Below are 21302 nucleotides of genomic sequence, written 5' to 3' on the forward strand. Positions count from 1 at the left end.
ACTGGGTATTATTATAGTCATTATAATTGATTATTACATTTAGTAATCTATGCATCAAAGTTTCATCATAATATTGACACATTTTTACACCCCTAAATACTATTAAGCATTAAAAAAGTATTTTCATTTTGGTGTGCAAGCTTTCATTATGGGTGGCATATCAAGGACACCTCATGCACAAAGGCAGGGGCTCGAGCCCCTAGTGCCACCCGCTGCATGTGCCTGCTCACATGTAATGTCAGTTTGGTTAAATAATTTTGTTGTGCTCTATATGACTCTGTAATAATGAGCGCGGCCTGAAAATTCATCAGGCCTGAATTAAATGCTTGCCGCAGGGGAGAGCAGCACAATGCACAGGATCCACTCCTGACACCCCACAGAACCCAGAACCTCCATGCACTAAGCGCCAGATCAAGTGGCCTCCAGCAAGCCAGCACAAAGACTGGCACCAGATCGATGAGGATGCAGCCAGAATCATCGAATCAAAAGCAAAGGGAGATGCAGACAGACTGCATCAGACAATGATCACCATCATTGTCAGTTATGCGGCATAGAGGTTTGGTGTTGAAGAGGGCAAGTCCACCAGACTCAACTACACCATGAACTGAAGGGCAGGCAAGATCCACCAACTGCGGCAAGAGCTTCAGACTCTGGTAAGACAGTTCAAGGTAGCAACAGATAAGGACAAACCAGCACTGGCTGAGCTTCGTAACATCATTAGGAAGAAGCTTATAACCCTGCACAGAGCAGAATGGCATAGGATACGGAGGAGAGAGAGATCCAGGAAACATAGTGCATTTATAGCTGAACCATTTGGATTCACAAAGTAGCTGTTAGGGCAAAAGGAGCCCTTTTGGACATACCATTTCCCATGGTGGAGTTCAACACAGAGAGCCCACCTGGAAGAAAGTGCAGGAGGTGGTTACTGCAGTTAGAGCCAGCTCTGCTCCAGGACCCAGTGGAGTACATTATTAGGTGTACAAGCACTGCCTAGAGCTCCTCAGAATCCTCTGGGAAAGTCTGCAAGTGATTTGGTGCAAGGACACTGTAGCGGACCAGTGGAGGCAGGCGGAGGGTGTTTGGATACCCAAGGAAGAATACTCAACCAAGCTGGAGCCGTTCAGATCTATCTCACTTCTCAGCATGGAGGAGAAGATATTCTTCAGTGTCCTATCCAGAAGGATGACGGACTTCCTCCTAAAGAATGACTACATTGACACTTCAGTACAGAAAGGTGGCATTCCCAGAGTTCTAGGTGCCTATAGTACACCAAAGTTGTCACTCAGCTGATCAGGGAGGCGCACGAAGGGAAGGGAGACCTAGTTGTGCTTTGGCTTGACCTCTCCAATGCAAACGGCTAAATACCACACAATCTGGTTGAGACTATCTTAGTTCGACACCATGTTCCAAGTAAGATTATGGACCTTATCCTGAATTTTTACGGGAACTCAAGAATCACAGTCACATCTGGGAATACAACATCGGACTGGCACTGGAAAAGGGAATTATAACTGGGTGCACCCTCTCAGTTATTCTCTTTGCTCTTTCCATGAATATGGTGGTCAAGGCGAGTGCAGAGGTCCCCTGTCCATGTCTGGCATTTGGCAGCCCCCCATCAGAGCCTTTATGGACAACCTCACTGTCACCATATCATCGTTGCCTGGAGGTAGATGGATCCTCCAGCGTCTGTAAAAGTTAATATCCTGGGCAAAGAAGAGTTTAAGACCTGCTGAAGAGGGGAAAAGTGGTAAACAAGTTTTGCTTCTTTATTGGATGGCATTGCAATCCCATTTATCACCAAGAAGCCAGTCAAGAGCCTACTCAAGGTCTTTGACTGTAGCCTCAGCAGTGCAGCGGCAATCCAAGCAACCATCAAGGAGCTAGAGACTTGGCTCACCACAGTGGTCAATTCTGGTCTACCTGGCAGGTTGAAGGCTTGGGTTTACCAGCAAGGAATTTTACCTTGAGTCCTCTGGCCTCTGCTGATGTATGAAGTAACCCTGTCGACAGTGGATATCTTGGAGAGGAAGATCAGTAGCTACCACTGCAGATGGCTGGGTCTGCCACACAGCCAAAGCAGTGCAGGAATGTATGGGAGGAGCAACAAACTCCAGCTCCCTATCAGCAGCCTCAATGAGAGTTCAGGGTTTCTCACACAAGAGAGGCACTGCTCTATTGGGACTCCAGGGATTCTAGAGTGGCATGAGCAGGCATTATGGTGTGGACAGACAGAGGAGTGCCCAAGAAGGCCTGGAGATAGCAGAATCTCAACTGAGATACAGGGCTTTGGTGGGCACAGTGGCAACTGGACAGCCTGGGTGTGAGCCATCCCACAAACTTGGTATGATAAGGCCCATGGCAGGAACAAATGCCAGCTAGTCCTGGAGGAGATGCGGGCACCAGCGGGATGTGGGCATGTGGCAGAAGGGAGCTTGGACAAGGTGGGAGAGTGCGCTGGAAATTAAGATCTCCTGGACTGATATCTGGCATGTAGAAACCCATTGGATTAAGTTCTTGCTCCAAGCTGTGTATAATGTTCTACCTAGCCAAGGAAATCTCCATGTCTGGGGCAAGAGTGATTCTCCAGCATGTCCTCTGTGCTCCGGAAAATGTTCACTAGAGCACATTCTCAGCAGATGCCACACAGCCCTGGGGGAAGGCCGCTTCCACTGGCAACATGACCAGGTGCTCAAGACATTTGCAGAGGGCATCTCCAAAGCCTTAGTAAACAAAAAGCATGTTCTTCGCCAGGGGAGTGTTTCCTTTGTAAGGGCTGGTGAGCAGCCTTAGTCACAGCCCAAATCAGCAGCTGGTCTGCTCACCTCTGTGTCAGATTGGGTGCTGCAAGTCGATGTGGGGAGGCAGCTTATGTTCCCTGACCATGTTATGGCAACTTCGTTGAGGCCAGACATGGTGCTATCATCAGCCTCTTTAACGCCTTATACCCGCAGGGGGGCGTGGGCGGGCCGTGGGGGCGTGTTTATAATTTTATTACCTTTGTTTTATAACAAATATTCAATCAACTATCATAAACTATGCATCATTTGATAGCTAAAACACTCAAAAATCACGTTCTGAACTTGTTTTTGCAATCAATACACCAAAGAGGAAAGGGTTAAATTAAATGCTGACAGACCGACCCTGTAAATATGAACAAAATGAACGGCAATACTCATCTTTCATCTCCTATGGTTCAGATCAGTTCGGACGTATCCAAGAAACACCAGCATACATTTCAATGTAAGGGTCTACTCTTCAAAATGCATCCCACTTTTTAATCCAAAACAACAAAAAAATAGGGAAAAAAACTAAATATCCTCCTCAGTTTTCATGAGCGCTTCCAGTTAGAGTAATCCATCATGTTCACTTTCAATGAAATATCGATTCTAATTTGTATTCCAATGTTCAAAAACCATCTCTCCCCCATAGTTTGGACTGTTTCCGATAAAATGAGCCATTCCCTGTTTCTCTCCTTCAATCACATGCTCTGTAATGACCAAAATATGAAGGGAGCGCAACAACAGGCTGCGGGACCTGTCACTCTCGCACCTCGGTTTTTGATTGGATAAAAGCCTGCAATGTCTGGTCAGCAAAATTTTGATGGATGGGAGTATTAACCAACTAAAACACGATTGCAGTAATTGACAGTTTGCTTAGTTTACCTCAGAAGATCTGTCTAATACATAGGTCTAATACAAGTGCGTCCACTCGTGCGCTCTTCGTCATTTTACGCACAGCGCGCACAGTTTTTACCATTGTTTTGCTACACGGAGCTCGTTTCAACGCGCGGATTTATTCTAACATTATATCTAACAATCTACATCATGGATCGTCGACTGAAGAGGAGTTTTTGTGGTGTTGAGAGTGTTTTGGAGGAGTTAATGAGGAGTAGCGACGAAGAACAGCAGAAAGACGCAGAAACAGACATCTTAGACAGAGAGAGCACGGTGTCGAGTGTCGATTCGGCTGAAGAGGAGATGTTTCTCCATGGACTCGATCCCGTATTAGATCGGTAAGTTGAAACACATCGTCTTGAGTTTTTATGTTTATGAAGTATTGGCAGTTTTTCTGTTCATATCATGTTTTTGATTATAAAATGACTAGCAAAGACACGAGGCTACACGAGTAGCTAGGTGATAGCTGTATATTATACATAAAGACATAGTATTTATATCACACACACACACATTATATTTATGATGCATATAATATAACAAAAATATCTTTATCTTTATCTTTCCTGTCTTTCAGTGGCTTTGGTTTCCAGTTGGTAACAAACCTTGTTAGTGACTGCCTTGGATCAACATAAATACTGTAAATACTGTAATTGCTTTTTTTTTCTTTAGTAATTGGATATTTATTATAATTATCAGTTTATTGTAATTTATTTGAGTAAAAAACACTGTTGCAATTACAAATGTTGTTTTCTTTTTATATAATTTATTAATTAGTTGTAAAACGATCACTTTTGAAATGCATATATGAAGTGAGTTTTTTTTGTTTCACTGTTTTTGCTATCAGAATTGTTCAAAATAACATTTTGTTAAAATGTTAAAATGTTGTGCTGAAATCATTTTTTCTTGTGTGGTTTGATGAGCAGAACAGTTCTGAATTGATATACATGTATGTAGTATGTAGTGTTTACTCCTTATGTCATTTGGTTACCAAATGTCCATTTGGAGTCTCCAAATGGCCTTTTGGAAAGGACGCCTAGACTTTCCCTGAATAAAAGCTTACAGAAACTACATTTTTGGGAGTATCATCTTCAAATTTGAATCAGATCATGGTCAGACATTCAGTTTTATCTTTATGGTGTTTTCAGGCCTTTAACATAAAAGTCTGATACATTTTTCCCTAAATGAAGTTCATTCATAGAAATCGTGAGTCACTTTCATGTAAATTTGACCTTGTTTTACTCTGTTCCTATGCTACTTTTGAATTAATATGACTCTTGGGTAACAAAGTTTCAAGTGTCTAGTTTAAAAAAATATCAGAGTTATGAATGTGGACCATATGGTTTAGGAGCTACAGACATTTGTATTTGGGTATGTCATTTTCAGAAAATTCTCAAAAATAGGGGTGCTGGTTAAGAGGTTAAAGCAGGTGCTCCTGATAAAGCTGGCAGTTCCCTGGGAAGACTGTATGAAAGAGGCAAATGAGCGGAAATGGTCCAAGTACCAAGTAATGGTAGATCAGTGCCGGAGGAGAGGTTGGAAGGTGTGCCGTGAGTCCAACGAAGTGGGGTATAGAGGCTTTGCTGGCTGCTCACTGTGCAAGGTCTATACTCTACTTGGCATCACTGGGGCTGCAAAAAGGAAAGTCTACCATAGAGGTTGCCGGAGAGGTCCTCCAGATGGCTTTAGATCAGGAGGAGTGATTCACGTCTGATCAACCCTATCTGGGTCGCCTGAGTGAGGGTGTATGATGTTGAAAGACCTAAAACATCTGATGACATCACTGAGGATGTGTCCCAGCGCATCCTAGGATGCATTTTTAATGGGATATTTTACCCCGTTAAAATTTTATTTTAGAGCAACCTGGAGTTAAGTGCCTTGCTCAAGGGCCCAACAGTGGCATCTTGGTGGTGCTGGGGCTTGAACCCCTGACCTTCTGGTCAGTAACCCTGAGCCTCAACCACTGAGCCACCACTGCCCCAGGTCTATTCAATTTGCAGTGCGCAGGCTAATTGCAGCCTGTTAATAATCTTTATTTAGCAGTCTTATCACTAGGGTGCTGTGCACAACCGCAGTGGTGAGTTTAACAACACTCAGCAATTGAATTCAGCTATTGTCAGATGGTGCACAATCTGGACCTCATTTCCCAAAAGCATCATAAGCCTAAGAAGATCGTAGAAACAGTCACACACATCAAGTCTTGTAGTTTATGCTCTATCTCTGAGACCCATCATATATCAAATTTACAAACCTATATGGCTTTACAAAGCTGTTACTTATTAATTGCTAATATCTTGTAATAAAGACAATTTGACTCCTTGTTCTAGAGTGAAAATTTGAAAAACAAATGGGTCAATGGGTCATGAGATACGTGAGAGCGAATGAGCATGTAGCATCACTGCATCACTGTGTTGTAGCACTTTTTGGGGCAACATTTTTTTTATCTGAACTCAATGCAGGATGACAGCTGTTACGGGCGCTAAGATTATTGAATAAAATTCTTGAATTTGGATCTATTCCTCAAATATCGCTACCTAAAGACATGGATTATAGCGTGCAACTAAAATGTATTACTTTTATTAATGAAGCTTTTGTGATTTTTGTGATTTATTGTGTCCCATGGCAAACAAAATAAAAATTAAATGCTTGGGGAATGATTAGACTGAACTTATTCAAATTAATACAAATTCTGCAAAGTGTTGGTTAAAGTGATATAATCCTTTAAACATTTCAATCAAATCAATTACTTATGAGTAAATGTTTGACCTTAGAACTGGAAGTCACATTGTTTTAATTGTAATATTTTAGCAACTCATAACAACTAAATACTTGAATACCACCTAATAAATGCAAAACAAAGCAATAATTTCAATAAGTAAAAGTTTCAATTTAGAACAAGGGGCAAAATTGTCTTTATTACAAGATATTAGCAATCAATAAGTAACATCTTTGTACAGCCTGAACTCATTAGCGTGAATTACTGGCTTAATATTGTTTTTTAACCTGTTGATACGCAAAACCCCCGCAGTAGTGACGTTACTCTGCTTACATTTAATATATAATTTACCATCTATAAATGTAATTAATGTTAAAAAATGATGCATCTTTTCAAAGGTCTGAAGGTTCAACATTGATATCCGATCTCTGTTTCATGATAGCAATCCTCCAGAAACAGCAATTTAGTTATTTGTGCAGGAGTACAAATGAAAACATGCAATATCAAAACGGGACTTCATACTTTTATTATGAAAACATTATCGCCAGATGAATCCAGTTCAACACACTTCAATGAAAGCGTTCATTGAAAAACATCCAATAGCTCTTTTTGTCCATAAAAGTGATAAATATGAGAAATATTGATATATTCTCCATTGTTTACATGAGATCTCGCCTGAAAGATTTACCCTTCATCATCATTCTTCAACAAACTATGCAATCTGAGCAGCATTCATGTTGTAAAACTGTATATGATCTGATATATTAGAGTCTCATTAACAAAATTAGCCTGTCTCCAAAGTCTATTTTTAAAAATGTGGCGTAGTTTTACTCAGGCCGTGCCGTCAGATTTTGTGTCTTCTTGAAAGGTGGAGCCTTAATTTTACTCTGTACACCGGCAGCAATTTTACAGAGAAAAAAGCTGCAGGAACCTCATTTTTTGTTAGATTATCTTCAAAATATAAATTATTAAAATATATCTTCTTTAGACTTGTGGCTTTGAGAACATTGTATTTCTGGGTTGTCTTTTAGATAATAAAAACATGCTCAGCACAAAATATTTCCAATACTATAAACTTCAGCTTGTCTAACTTTAAAAAATAACAACATATATTAATTCTGTTCTTCTTTCAAAAGATACAACTGTGTCCATACTCCAAAGGGTCCCGTACATACAACCATTTAAGTTCAGGTATGTCGTTTTCATGGTTTGTGCTCAAAAAGCTGGTGCGTATCAACAGGTTAAAATTGATAATGATTGGTTTCAGAAATAGAGCATTAACTGCAAGACTTTCCGTACAGAAACAGGATATTTAATAAGTTGTAAATGATGGCTTAGATCATATTACTAAGCATTCAGTTAATTATTAATTACTGCCTGGTTCATGCTTAACAAGTACATTATTGTGTGGGAATTTAATAAATTGTAAATAATGGCTAGTATAGCCTTATAAACATTCAATTCATTATTAATTACTGCCATTTTAAAAATCAGTCATTATGTATTCATACTTTCTAAAACGAGGAGGTTAATCAAAGAGACAACTGAAACATGGGAATTAAACCATATTATTGATATGGGTTTACTGTGTTTTCTGCAGCAACTGCAAAAGAAAATGCAGCCGTATGAGTCCTTACTTAATATAAGAAACATGACATAATTTCATGTAAAATAAGAACATGTCAAATATATGAGTCATGAGTAAATAAGGCTTGGCGTTCTTTAGGTTAATTAACTGTTGTTGGTATCTGCCATCCCTTTCACTGGCCTCTCTCCGGGTTTTCTGAAAATCTTTTAGGACCTCTAGTTTCTCTCTCTCCAACTGCACTAAGAGTACTCAAGTAGTGAGTAACTTGTTACTTTCACAAATTACATAATAGACGTTAACTCCCCTATATTCCATTACATAATACACATTAAACATGTACTACAGAATTATAGTTATTATTAATAGAATTTCTGTCATCATTCGCCATCATGTTGTTCCAAACCTGTATGACTTTCTTCCATGCAACACAATAAGGAGATATTAAACAGAATGTTTGCCTGAGTCACTATTTACTTTCAGTGAATGTGTTTTTTATTATATATACACAGGAATATTTTGAAAGTGAATGGTGACTGAGACTGTCAGTCCCTAACATTCTGTCTAACATGATTCTGATGATCATCACTCACACACCCTCCATAAAGCACATCACCCCAGTTCTTCAACAGCTCCACTGGCTTCCCATCTCACATCGTATCCACTACAAAATCCTGCTCCTCACTTTCAAAGCCATCCATAACCTTGCCCCTTCATATCTGACTGACCTCATTCATATTGCCACACCAGTCCGCTCTCTCCGTTCCTCCTTTTCTCTTCATCTCACTGTCCCGCCCGCCCGCCTTATCACTATGGGGAGTAGGGCCTTCAGCCGCTCTGCTCCCCAGCTCTGGAACACTCTGCCCCCTGACCTCCGCAACTCTGATTCTCTCAAATACTTCCAATCCAGACTTAAAAGTCATCTGTTTAGACAAGCCTACTCATTGTGACTACTATTGCATTATCCTCTTGTATTGTTTTTAACTGATGTATTTTAACATGTTTTTATGTTAGTTTTTAACAAAATTAGTTTTTATTTTGTTTTAATGTACCTTTTTCGTTGTTGTAAGGCGACCTTGAGTGTCCAGAAAGGCGCCAAATAAATAAAATGTATTATTATTATTATTATTAACATATTTTGTGTTCCACATAATACAAAGCCTCACACTGGTTTTGGAACAAAATGAGGGTTGATAAATGATGACAGAATATTAAATTATGGCTGAGCTATCACTTTAAAGAGATGGTTTACCCAAAAATGAAAATTCTCTCATCATTTACTCACCCTCATGCCATCCCAGATGAGTATGACTTCCTTTCTTCTGCAGAACACAAATGAAGATTTTTAAAAGAATATTTTAGCTCTGTAGGCCACATTTTTGATGCTCCAAAAAGCACATAAAGGCAGTATAAAAGTAATCCATAAGACTCTAGTGGTTAAATCCATGTCTTCAGAAGTGATATGATAGGTGTGGGTGAGAAACAGATCAATATTTGTCATTTTTTGCTAGACAGCAGAGGGTGATATGCAGAGAAGAATGTGAATCACCAAAAACACAAGAAGAATGTGAAAGTGATCTGTTTCTCTGTTTCTCATCCACACCTATCACATCGCTTCTGAAGATACTGATTTAATGGATTATTTTTATACTGACTTGTGTTTGTTTGTTTAGCTTTAAAATGTTGCCTTGCCACCCATTCACTTGCATTGTATGGACCTACAGTGCTGATAAATAAATTCTTCAAAAAATCTTCATTTGAGTTCAGCAGAAGAAAGAAAGTCATACACATCTGGGGTGGCAAGAGGGTGAGTAAATAATGAGAATTGTAATTTTTGGGTGAATTATCCCTTTAAGGGGTCTTGTCAGATCTGGATAAATTGTCAATAAAAGAGAGGTTTGGAAACATTTCTAGTAATTATTACAGTGAAAACGTGAAAATGGCCCACAAGAACATTATATATAATGCTGAAATATAATGCCATGTTTTGCTATATCATAGTTTTTAAAGTCCTGTGTGGATTATTATTTCAGTGTAGTTACAGTTTTCAGTGTAATAAGTATTTAGATCGTTAGTTCTGTACAGCAGTACCACCACTCTCTAAATGCAGAGAACACAGCCTACGTAGGGCACCAACTCTGATCGTGGAACACTCACTGTGTCTGTAACCACCCCCTATCCACTATGTAGTGCACTACTTCGAGTTTTTGCTATTTTGTAGGAGTGACTAAATTCTGGGTGAGCCACTAGTTCCCTACTTTTGTTCACTCATTCTTACCCATAATGCACTCTAATTTCAAGCGTACATTTCAAGTACACTCGATGACGATTCATTTCCCACAATCACCACTGGGAAGTTTACTGTTTCCTTCAATCCTGCAATGTTTTAATCATGCTGAATGTAGTAAATTACTTTTTGACAAATCATTACTTTTAAAATAACATAATAACATATAGAGAGACAAAACATACAGATACATTATAAAATGTACTCTTTATTTGATCAAATGCATTTACTCTTTATATTAACACACAGTATGTATTAAAAATGACAAACAGAATGAAGATTTATTGTATTAATATATTATTTAATAAGAATAACAAATAAGTCCCAAGTATTTTAAAATTTCATATGTGACGTTTCTGCACCAGCCCCAGAGCTCTGACACTCTAGTCCGAATTCACTCATTTCATTCACTTACTACTGAGATATAGTGCACTAACTGCCATTCACTATATAGGAAATAGTGAATGAGTGAAGAATTGCATACACAGCCACTCACTTGCATGCAGAGAACACTCTTAAGAGCTAAGATCCATCGTTATTGTGAAACTCAGCCCTGGATTGGATTGCGCATGTTTACGTTTATCTGTCATAGTTCAGTCACACTGCTTTCCAAAATATGAACAAATACAGTTTAGGTAAGGATGTTTAATCACATTCTGTTCAATCAAATGTATTAATGAAACTAAAGTGTGCAGTTTGTAGTATTTTTGTAGGCGTTTTTGTAATTTGTAGTGTCACAGTAGTTGTTGCAGGGTGGTGTCTACTCATATGCACAAGTTTGTTTAACAAGAGAGACTGATGAAGTGAAATACAAATGCACAGAGGAGATGCTTTTATTCTCATTGCTTCATGTTTTAAACTGACATGTCTGTTCAGGGACTGTGCTTGTTAAAGTGATAACATGTAGTGCAACTTAACTTGCATACTTGAATAGTTCCTGACTATGTTTGGTTATACAGTGTATACAGATGTGTGTCAGCATTCACAATCCTGATTATCAGCAACCAGTTTGTTCGATGGCCATGTTTTTCTTATGTGGGTTGATACTGTCAAATATATGTGCTTTAGCAGTCTCAGGACTTAACTCTTCAGGAACATATTGAATTACTCTAATCTAAATGATCTTCTACAGTATGCTAATATTTATGTGCAAACTCTTAATTTTAACTGCTTGGCTCCTTGCTGCAGGGGTGTATGCTTCCTTGATCGGATTCAACTTAGAGCTCTCTTGCTACATGGTTGTTGTCTACACATACAGCTGCCTTTACTGCCTTCCCAAATTAGTACTCAACAAGAATCACACATACCCCCATAATATTAAAAGTTTTGTGCCAAGCTAAATTGGTAGTTGCTAACTTCACCTGGGGCACACCATAAATCAAATTGAGTTTACATTTGCATAGGTATCAGCTCCTTAAGTGTCAATAACAGTATTTCATTTTAGTCTACTCGCATCATGCCGCAATTTTATATTTGGTTACGTGACTAGCTACCGCAATAGCTCATGTCCATCACATCCTTCTGTGTATGATTACTCAAATTTTAATAGGAGTTTGATATTGCTTAGAAGGCCAATGTGAAGCTCAATGTTTAGTCTTAGTAATCAGGAACACAGTCTCTGCTTGTTTGGATAAGTAACCTATTGTAAATGCCATGCTTATGGTAGGATTGTGCGATATATCAATATAAATGATATAATTGAGATAATTTTGCTGACAATGTATAATTGACCAATATCATCAATATCACAATGATTTTAATGTGCTTTCATTGGCCATTAATTTTCAAAAAGAGCGCATCAGTAGATTACTTTCACGTTCCTTCAGGGCTGTACAATTATGATAACATCAAAATGGCAAGTTGGTGTGGTGAACATCAGTTAAGATGGCATTACAGGGACCAGTTTATGGCAGGGCCACTCTCTAACTACCGGTGTGAAAGAAGATGTGCCACACTGTGATTGTATCCTTGGTGAATGAATATAAACAAATGTTCAGCAACATCAGATAAGATGCTAAGACAACTGCCAGATACCTCTTACAGGGCAGGAAGGGGGACTTTCTGCACCCACCACCACCAGGAGAGGGCTTCTCATTGGACTACAGGTTGACTTTAACTCATCAAACCAGTTTAAACTCAGGTTTAGGCAAGAACTGCCATAAAAATTATTTCAGGAACTCCCAGATGCAGCAGCAGTGGAGGGCCAAAGAGATATATTCATACCTTAAGTTTGGAGGCCTTAAATTAATATAAACTGCAACACATCCACTCTATCTTCGTGCAAAGCACAGTTTATGTTAATGATTATTGACTGTTAACACAACAGTTCATGGGACAGAGCTATTAACAGATAAGCGAATGCGAGGACGATGACTTAACCATTTCTTTTTGTGTTTGGTCTCTATCTGTTCCATATGATGACTAATTTGAAAGAGGTTTGGTAAAGAAATAATGCATAGGTAAAACATTAAAGACACTGTTTTAACACTGTACTTTATGCCATTCAACACTAGGATGGGCAACACCAGTGGCCAATCACACTCCAGGATCGGAAAGCCGCCAGATTTCAATCTCCTCCTCATCAGAAAGTGATACATTTGTTCCTCGGGTAGACAAACCCTTGTTTTGCATTTCCAACTCGATGGGGAAGGAGACACCAACAGACACAACATCTTGAGTTTCTGACCCTTTCTGACTTTTATATTGCTTTCGGCTGCTCTCTAGCAGAAAAATTGCCCCAGCATTGAGGGACCTTATCTGACCCTTACTGCTCCAGCAGCGCAGCCCAGTCCAAAAAGGACCTCTGCATCGGTAGTCTGTCCCACGCGGCTCCTCAAAGGACCCTCTGAAGATTCTAACCCAGCTGCCCAGTCCACTCTTTAAGGACCCTCTTGGCACAACCGAAGTTCAGCATCCTCCAGCCCAGCATGGCAATGACAACTGTATCGAAACTCTACGCCCTTCCCAATGCACGCTACCCGCATCACCGGTGGAAGACATCTCTACAGCCAGACAGATAACCCGACTATGTGAGACGTAAATATAAACTTACCAAACCTCTTTCTAGAGACCTTGGCATTAGTTTATACCTGCAGCATATGTTTTTCGAAGTTGCTTAATGTGGCAGGGCGGAGGGCAGGGTCGGGTCGTGATTCTACTCACCCGGTCCCTTATCAGGCTAATCAAGCCTCCGAGAGGGATAAAGGCCGACTACGGAGGATTGTGCAGGAGAGAGAGATAGTTTACGGACATGTCCGTCATGTGTGTGTATGATCACGACCCGGCCCCGCCCTCCACCCTGCCACACTTAGATAACAGTTACCTGGGGTCGGCTTGTTACAAATAATAGGTATATAAATAAGCATTATTTATCACCATTTTGCCAGAGCCATTAGGTGGTTTCCCATAAGGAGCATTCCCAAACAATTCTCTCCCATTGCTACATTCAGTTCAACAGCATTGCATTTATCCATTTTGTGTTCAAATCATTTATTTGTTTTATTGTTAAATTCAGTACTTTCCTGTGGCAGTGGGGGCATCTAGAGAGAGAGAAAGCGGTAAGGGCACTTACACCTGAGCTAAATTATGACTAACGCCTCTCTAATTCCAGTGGTTGATCACTTCAGCAGCCATTTCTGGCACGCGTCTCGTAGCCGTTGAGAGAAAGCGAACGGGCGGTCGGTTTTCCCCAGCTTCAAGGATTGGAATAGCTGGTGATACTGTTCCGGGCTATGACCCACCCACTGTAGGATGTTCTTGTGGTCAGCATATGCCAGGTTAGCCACCGGCAACTGTTGGGCAGCAAGCTGGGCTTCCCCAGACAGTAATGGGAGGAGTCTGGCCGCCCACTGGTCACGTCGCCAGCCCCAGATCTCCGCTGCTTTTTCAAACAGGTCGAGGAAGGCCTCGGCATCATCTTCCATTCCCATCCTCAGAAGCGTAGATGGGGCTCTCTCCTGACCAAGGAGTCTCCGGATCACTTGCCGGTCCTCTGCTTGAGCCCACAGGATCTCGAAGAACCGTCGGTCCTGGTCTTGGCGCAGCTCAAGCAGGGATTGTTGGTTCATCTGGTGCAAACTGGCAAGGGACTGGAGGATCTCGGCCAACTGGGAGGACTCCGTGGGGCGTACTTTGATCCCGGGTTTCGGCACCAGTGTGACAGTTGTGTAATAAGGAGGACACGGAAGGCAAGTTGCTCCACTCACAGGTAAGGATTTTTAATGAACACACTGCAGCGTTTACAGCTGTACAATAATAGCTCTTCAGGTTCACAATAACAACTCTTCAGGTTCACAATAATAACTCTTCAGGTTCACAATAATAACTCTTTAGGTTCCAGACTCTCTCTCTGCCTTCTGCTAGTGGTGTGGGTGATTTTATCTGCTCTCTCCATGCTCACTGGAATTAGAGACAGGTGTTAGTCATAATTTAGCTCAGGTGTAAGTGCCCTTACTGCTTTCGCTCTCTCCAGACGGGCACTTGGCTGCCACATTTCCGTTTGGTTATTCGTTTATTATCCTTTAGCTGTGCATATTAATTATTAGCAATTTTAATCTTTGTGGTATTTACTCTTGCATATCTATTGTTAATACATTTCCTTAATTTTATTACAACTATGTCTTCATTGTGTTGATGATCAAAAATGCTACTAGTTGTCTAGTCTCTCACAAATCCTTCAGATAAATCAGCTGACCAACTCCCTCTAGTTTACATTCATTCTAAATGATCGAACAGCTCTTTTGGGAGTTAAATTGGTTCAATTGTTAAGATAGAATTCTTAACTGGTGCCCCGTATTGAAAAGGGGGAGGGGTAATCTGATGACACTCATAACCACACCTTAAGTGACATGTGATCAAAAATCAATACGTCATTGATTAATTGAGTAGAAACCAATACACTGGTCATATGTGATTATTAATCCACAAAAGGCTGTGATTTAAAGACAGATGAATGTTCTTTGTGATTCAGTACAAACAAGTGATGGGCTGATCTGTGTGCATGTGCATTATGAAATCAAAGTAACAAGTTACTTTGTGTAGAACTTCAAGCAAAGTTCAAGCATTTGTGTAATTCAAAACATTAGTAACAAAAAGTTATTATATAAATCTACAAACCCGGCACAGAAAAGGAGGAGTTTACAGTGTTTCATCAAATGCATAACATTGTAAACTGTCAAATACACAGATCTTTCTCACAGACTGTGATGACCTGTTTCCGCCTTATTCAGCAGCGTAGCAAATCTAGCAAACTTTTGTATATGATCATTTTTTTTTAATATTGAGTGTAAATTTATATCATTATGCTTTGTGTTATATTACACTGGGATCAGTTTAAAAAAAGAATAATTAGTACAGCTGCAATGGGTTTTCTATTACAGCTGCTGAGAGAGTGACAGTAAATTTGTCTTGATCCACTCTCTTTTTTTTTTTTTCTTTCTAGAAAGTCAATTAAATGTATTGGTGGATTTTTTAATATTGTTCTTGGAGCAAAATGGGTAAGTGAAAATAATATTTGATGTGGTCTCCCATTCACTCCAATTCACCGCTGTCAAAGTTTACACTGCAATTGTTTATTTCCGCATTCCAAAACCCGGAGTGTGAAAAAGGTCTATTTCCTTTTCTGTATCGAAATAAAAGCTCCTGTTGAAGATGATGTAAACAGGAAAGATATATATAACTTTTGTATAACGCAAATCTAATAATCACAATAAAATTGAAGATTCAGCATTATATTATAATAACCTGGCATGTCCCACAGTAATAATTAAGTATTACACAATGTCCAACTGGGGTTTCTAAAAATAAGTCAGTGAATTAGCTTATATTGGTAAATAATGCTTTTTATTAAGCTACTATGTATCATTGTGTATGAAATATAAATATAAAGTCCATATCAATGAAAATTCTTGAATTAAATTCACCATTGCGTTTATTTGATGAAAAACAAATTATTCGATTTATATTTAATGTCTTTAAAATATTTAATCTACTTGGCTGCAATGGCGGTTTGGATGAAATAATGGTTCCTTTGATAAAACACAAACAAGCAAAAAAAAACAAAAAAACACTTTTGAGCCATTTTAGAGCAAATACATTATAATCGAGATATATAATTGAATATTGTCAATTGGCTGAAAAATATCGAGATATATTTTTTTAAACATATCGCCCAGCCCTAGCTTCTGACCATCATAAATCTATTATCAAATGATCACATTACAATGTCAAGTTAATTATCTGCAATACTATTGGTCAGCTCTACAGAGCAATATGACATGCTGCTTTGTTTTATCTGTTCAGGTAATGGCGATATGCTGCTGCTGTAATCTCCTATCGACTGGGTTTGACAACATGCTGTTGCCGTAAGCACCTACCCGGCCGGGGTTTTGGAGACAGGCTGTTGCCGTAAGCTCTTTTCCGGTTGAGTTTGGTGACATGCTGTTACTGTAAACTCCTATCCTGCCGGGTTTGGCACAATTCTGTTGCCTTAAGCTCCTATCCGGCCAGGTTCTGGTGACAAACTGTTGCCGGAAGATCCTATCTGACCACGTTTAGTGACATGCTATTGCTGTAAGCTTCTGTCTGAACAGGTTTTGGCGATATGATGTTGCCGTAATCTCTTATCTGTCCGGATTTTTTGGCTACATGCTTGTGGCTTTATATATTGTTTCAACTATGCTCATTTTGCTCAGAAGGTTTTCTTCAGCTTGTATATATGAATTCTGCTATGGATTTGATTAGGCATCACTTGAGATTAGTTATCAGTGGTCAGTGCTCTTTGCTGTGCATTTGAAATTTTGTTAATTTGATATTACAATATACATTCTGGCCATTTGGATTAAGTTAAACAGGGATCAGCATCACCTGTTGGCTTCAGGATGCATATGGTTTTGTTTTTGGTGGTTTTATTCGCTGCACTCCCTGTTCTGTCCATACATGGGCTGAATGGATGGTTGGAGAGGTTGCCCAGATCAGAACCATATCGCCGACATGAACAGATTGCTTTTATTATCAATAAGTGAAAAGGTATTTATTTTTAAGTTTTAATGGTGCCAACTGATCTAAATTATACCACTTTTTGTTGCCCAAAATAAAAGACATTTCTCTCTTTTTAGTAGAACATTGGCATATGCTTTGATTTTTTAAGGAAATCACACAGACGTGATAGACCATTACGGCAACTATATATAATTACTACATAGAGGATAAGGGTGGTCCAGCAGTATATATTTATTTTCCTCTACAACTTTATTTTTGTTCTATGCCTCATTGCCAATACTTGAATATGTTTAATTAATCTGCATTTGGGGGCAAAAATATTGAAAGATGCAGCAAGTTAGAAATACTGTCAAGGTAACTTATCATAAGCCTACTGGTCTAACTATCAGCTCTGTCATGCTCTGTGATGCAGTGATGCTGACAGGAAATGTGTTTTGTGTGCCGATTACCAAAACAGTTTCTGAATCAGTCATGTCACTCTTCCTCAGTGTGTAATTGTATTAGTTTTGTAAATAGCTTTAATACAAGATTATATGCACAGAAATGTTATTTTTTGAATGTAATAAATATAACAATAACAACACACATTAACAGTTACTCTCTGTAATGTAAGCAACAACTAGACCAAGAATAGCTAAATTACACTTGATGTTTCTAAACCAATTTAGTAACCAACCATTTACAGCCAACTGTTTATTATTATATATTTTTAATCTATACCATAATGAAACCACACCGGCATCCATTCAGGCAACTTTGCTCAGGACAGATAATGCCATTTTGGCCACGTTTTTTTTTTTTTTTCATAATATGCAATAATATTTAATGTCATAAATAATTATGTATTCTACAATTGTAAACTAGTCATTAAAGAACCCCTTATTAAATCCTTAACAAAGAGAAGATTAATGTAAAATGTTGCCCATATACGAGTACCTTTATTAAACAAGTTCCACTGAGGAATTGCAAATAGCTAATTTCAAAGTGCAGATAAAACATGTTACTTTAAAATTATTTGCAGTATTTCTTCTCTGCCTCAAAAGTGAATTCTCTTAGCCAACAAATGTGTCCAATAGTACTGAAGCACCATCTGTGCCAAGTTCTACAAGCATTGAGGTGCATGGCATCATAAAGTGGTGCCTTGCGGAGCTTAAAGTGCAGTGTTGCCACTTTATGCACCTTTGCATCTTTGCAAGCGCGTCTAATATAAACCAGGCTTAATGACACTGAGTGACAGGCCTGTCACATTAGTTTAACAATTCCAGACTTCAATGATCAAGTTCACTGACCTTCCACAGTGATGAAGTGCTGTTGACATCCAGGTGTGTGTGTGTGACACTGTTATTAGGTCAAGCGATATGGCTGGATGCTGTGTTTCATGTCCCGAGGTGACCCGCCCTCAAAGCTGTCCATCAGATAAATTTGCAAACGTGAGCGCTTTTGTATCCCTCTGTGACCTCTCTCTCTCTCTCCCGCCAGTGCATTAACACACTGCCAGACAACTGCCACCTGACTACAATGCATGGCATGCTGCTGCTATTTGACTCCCACATGCTCTGCGGTGGCCGGTGAAGCCCTTGCATGGTGGGTTATGACAAATCCATTTCTCATAACCGCTTGATGGGCATTCATGTTGTTTCTGATAAATAATGGGGGATGAATCTTGTCGAGCATGGAGGGGAGTCATTGAGGAGCTAAGGTTATTTACAGAGCAGATACACATGCCTTCTTCATTTTTAGTTCTGCAAAATAATGCAATAAGTGGTTGTTTTTTTATCAAAGCGTATTGCTGTGACAATAACACAGAGCGATTTGCTATTATGAGTAAATGAGAAGGCAACACATGAGTATGCACACATCAATCTGACAAACAGTTCACTTAGCTGAACAACGTGGATTCTTGTGAGGTCAATGTGGTGTGGGGACGTGGTCATGTGTCGGTCTGTGGGTGAGAGAGAGATAAGGCTTGTCACCTGGTTCATAATTAACCCTAACACCTGTCTCTTGTTATAGTGATGCAGAGGGAGACATAAAAGGCATGCAGAGTGTCCAAAGAGAGAGAGAGAGTGACCTACAAGCCGATAGTGCTTCCCTTTGTTATCACTTATTTTTGATTCCGACGGTGACCGTCGATTGTGTTTGTGTGTTGGTGAAATTAAGGACTGACCTTGAACCTGCTTCGCTGTCTTCTAACTCCTCCATTGCCCCGAATGAAGAGCTTTTTACAGTGGTGCCGAGGATCCGGCTTTGGAGCCGAACAGTGCTTTGGAGTCTTCACTGCTGGCCTAAGTCTTCAAAGCCCGGCATCGTTGGATGGAGCCATCCAGCTGGCAGAGGACTACATGGTGGCGTTCCCAGGAGGCGGCAAAGCAGTATCATCTCTCTCTTCTCTAGTTTTGTGTCATATTAAACTGTTATTTATATACTTTTCAGGATTGAATGGATTATAAGTATATTTATAATCAAAATTTCTCTCACTTCATCTGCCATCTTGGATTTTTTTTTCTGCTGAACTCATCACGGTGCATTCTGGGATTGTCTTTCCGGGGAAGGATACATACGAATCTACCTTAGAATTTGACCAAAACTACATATGTTAAAAAGCAGCATAATTAAGATACCCAACTTCTGGAACACCCATCACGTCGGGAGTCCGCCTATGATGTCTTAAAATGCTGCCTCTGGAGAACACTCACTAGGTTTTGGAACAGACCCATAGAATAGCTCTGTGTAAGAACAGATTACAATTTTTGTCATCATTAACTGAAAACCTTACCCTCCCTCAGAAGCTCACAAATCTCATTTGTGCCTCTTTAATTCAAATATGGTGCATTTGTACATTGCCAGATTTTACGTAATTGACTATTTGTTTTCTTGTGTCGTTACAAATCGCATTTAGAAACACAATACTGTTGAAAGATTGACAGGAGAAAGACTGAGAGACACTTGTATATATAATGAACGAGTCATATGCACTACATTTAAGATTCTTTAATGGTACCTTTTTGGAGCTTGACAGTATAAATCACAATCCACTTTCACTGTATGGATAAATTAATCATTAATTCATCTTGTGTGTTTCACAGAGGAAAAATGCACATGTGTTTAAAACAACATGGGGGTTAACTATTCCTTTACCACTGTCAGACTGTTTTAAAGAATTATTTAACACAAAGACCCTATACTCTCTTTAAACATTTGAGACCTATTTATGGAATATTCTTGAATATTCTGAAGTGGACTTTGGTAATGGTCTTAAAAATGCAATTGCATGCAATATTGTCACCTGGTTACCAAGACCCAGTTGCCCAAAGTTCAACCATGCAACTCTATGTGGGGCAAGCTGACAGGTTCTTTGACTAATTATATGTTGGCAAACTGAATTGCTCACGTGTGACACGTTAAGCCAATCAGTTCACATGCCGTAAGCTGATTGGTCCTCTAACTTGTATCGGGTAGTCAAATAACTTGCAACACCCTCTTGACTAACATTTAAATGGCTATTATTGTTGGTTATTAACATTAAATTCTTATTTAATCGTGACAAACTATATATACATCATAAGAAAGGTCTAATACTTCAGCTTTGATATTTAGCTAATGTTTCACAATAGAAATGTTACATGACAAGGCATGGTAAGGTCTACTTTCCCAATGGCACATATAAGTGTGTCAGAGCAAGGTAAGATTAGCCAAATCTGGCTGACACACATTACTATTTTAGGTTATTAGATTAAATACATTCAAACATAGCTGGGCTAAATAACTAGTTACATAGTCTCTGGCCATTCCCAATTTAGACATACAATATGAGTGAGGTCATAAGCTAATCGTTTGAAACTAATTAGCAAAGCAAGCTATGATACACATACATTTAGTTAATTGGCGTTACACTACTTGGCCTGCAGCCTAGACAGACCTAGCTAACATACACTCAGCGCACATGGCTCTTCAGAGTAACAGCCGTACACAAGTCTTGGCCTAGATGTTCGCGTTTAAGTGTTGGTGCAGTTGCCCTGCTTTGTTGGGGGATCGTTTGTT

General features: G+C 39.3%; 1 pseudogene; it reads left to right on the forward strand.

The window, feature by feature from the left end:
- The first annotated feature begins 521 nt into the window (after window positions 1-521).
- On the forward strand, window positions 522-5388 carry LOC127641734 (uncharacterized; annotated as a pseudogene).
- The last annotated feature ends 15914 nt before the right edge of the window (window positions 5389-21302 follow it).

The sequence above is a fragment of the Xyrauchen texanus genome, chromosome 4, assembly GCF_025860055.1.
Source record: "Xyrauchen texanus isolate HMW12.3.18 chromosome 4, RBS_HiC_50CHRs, whole genome shotgun sequence".
Lineage (NCBI taxonomy): Eukaryota > Metazoa > Chordata > Actinopteri > Cypriniformes > Catostomidae > Xyrauchen > Xyrauchen texanus.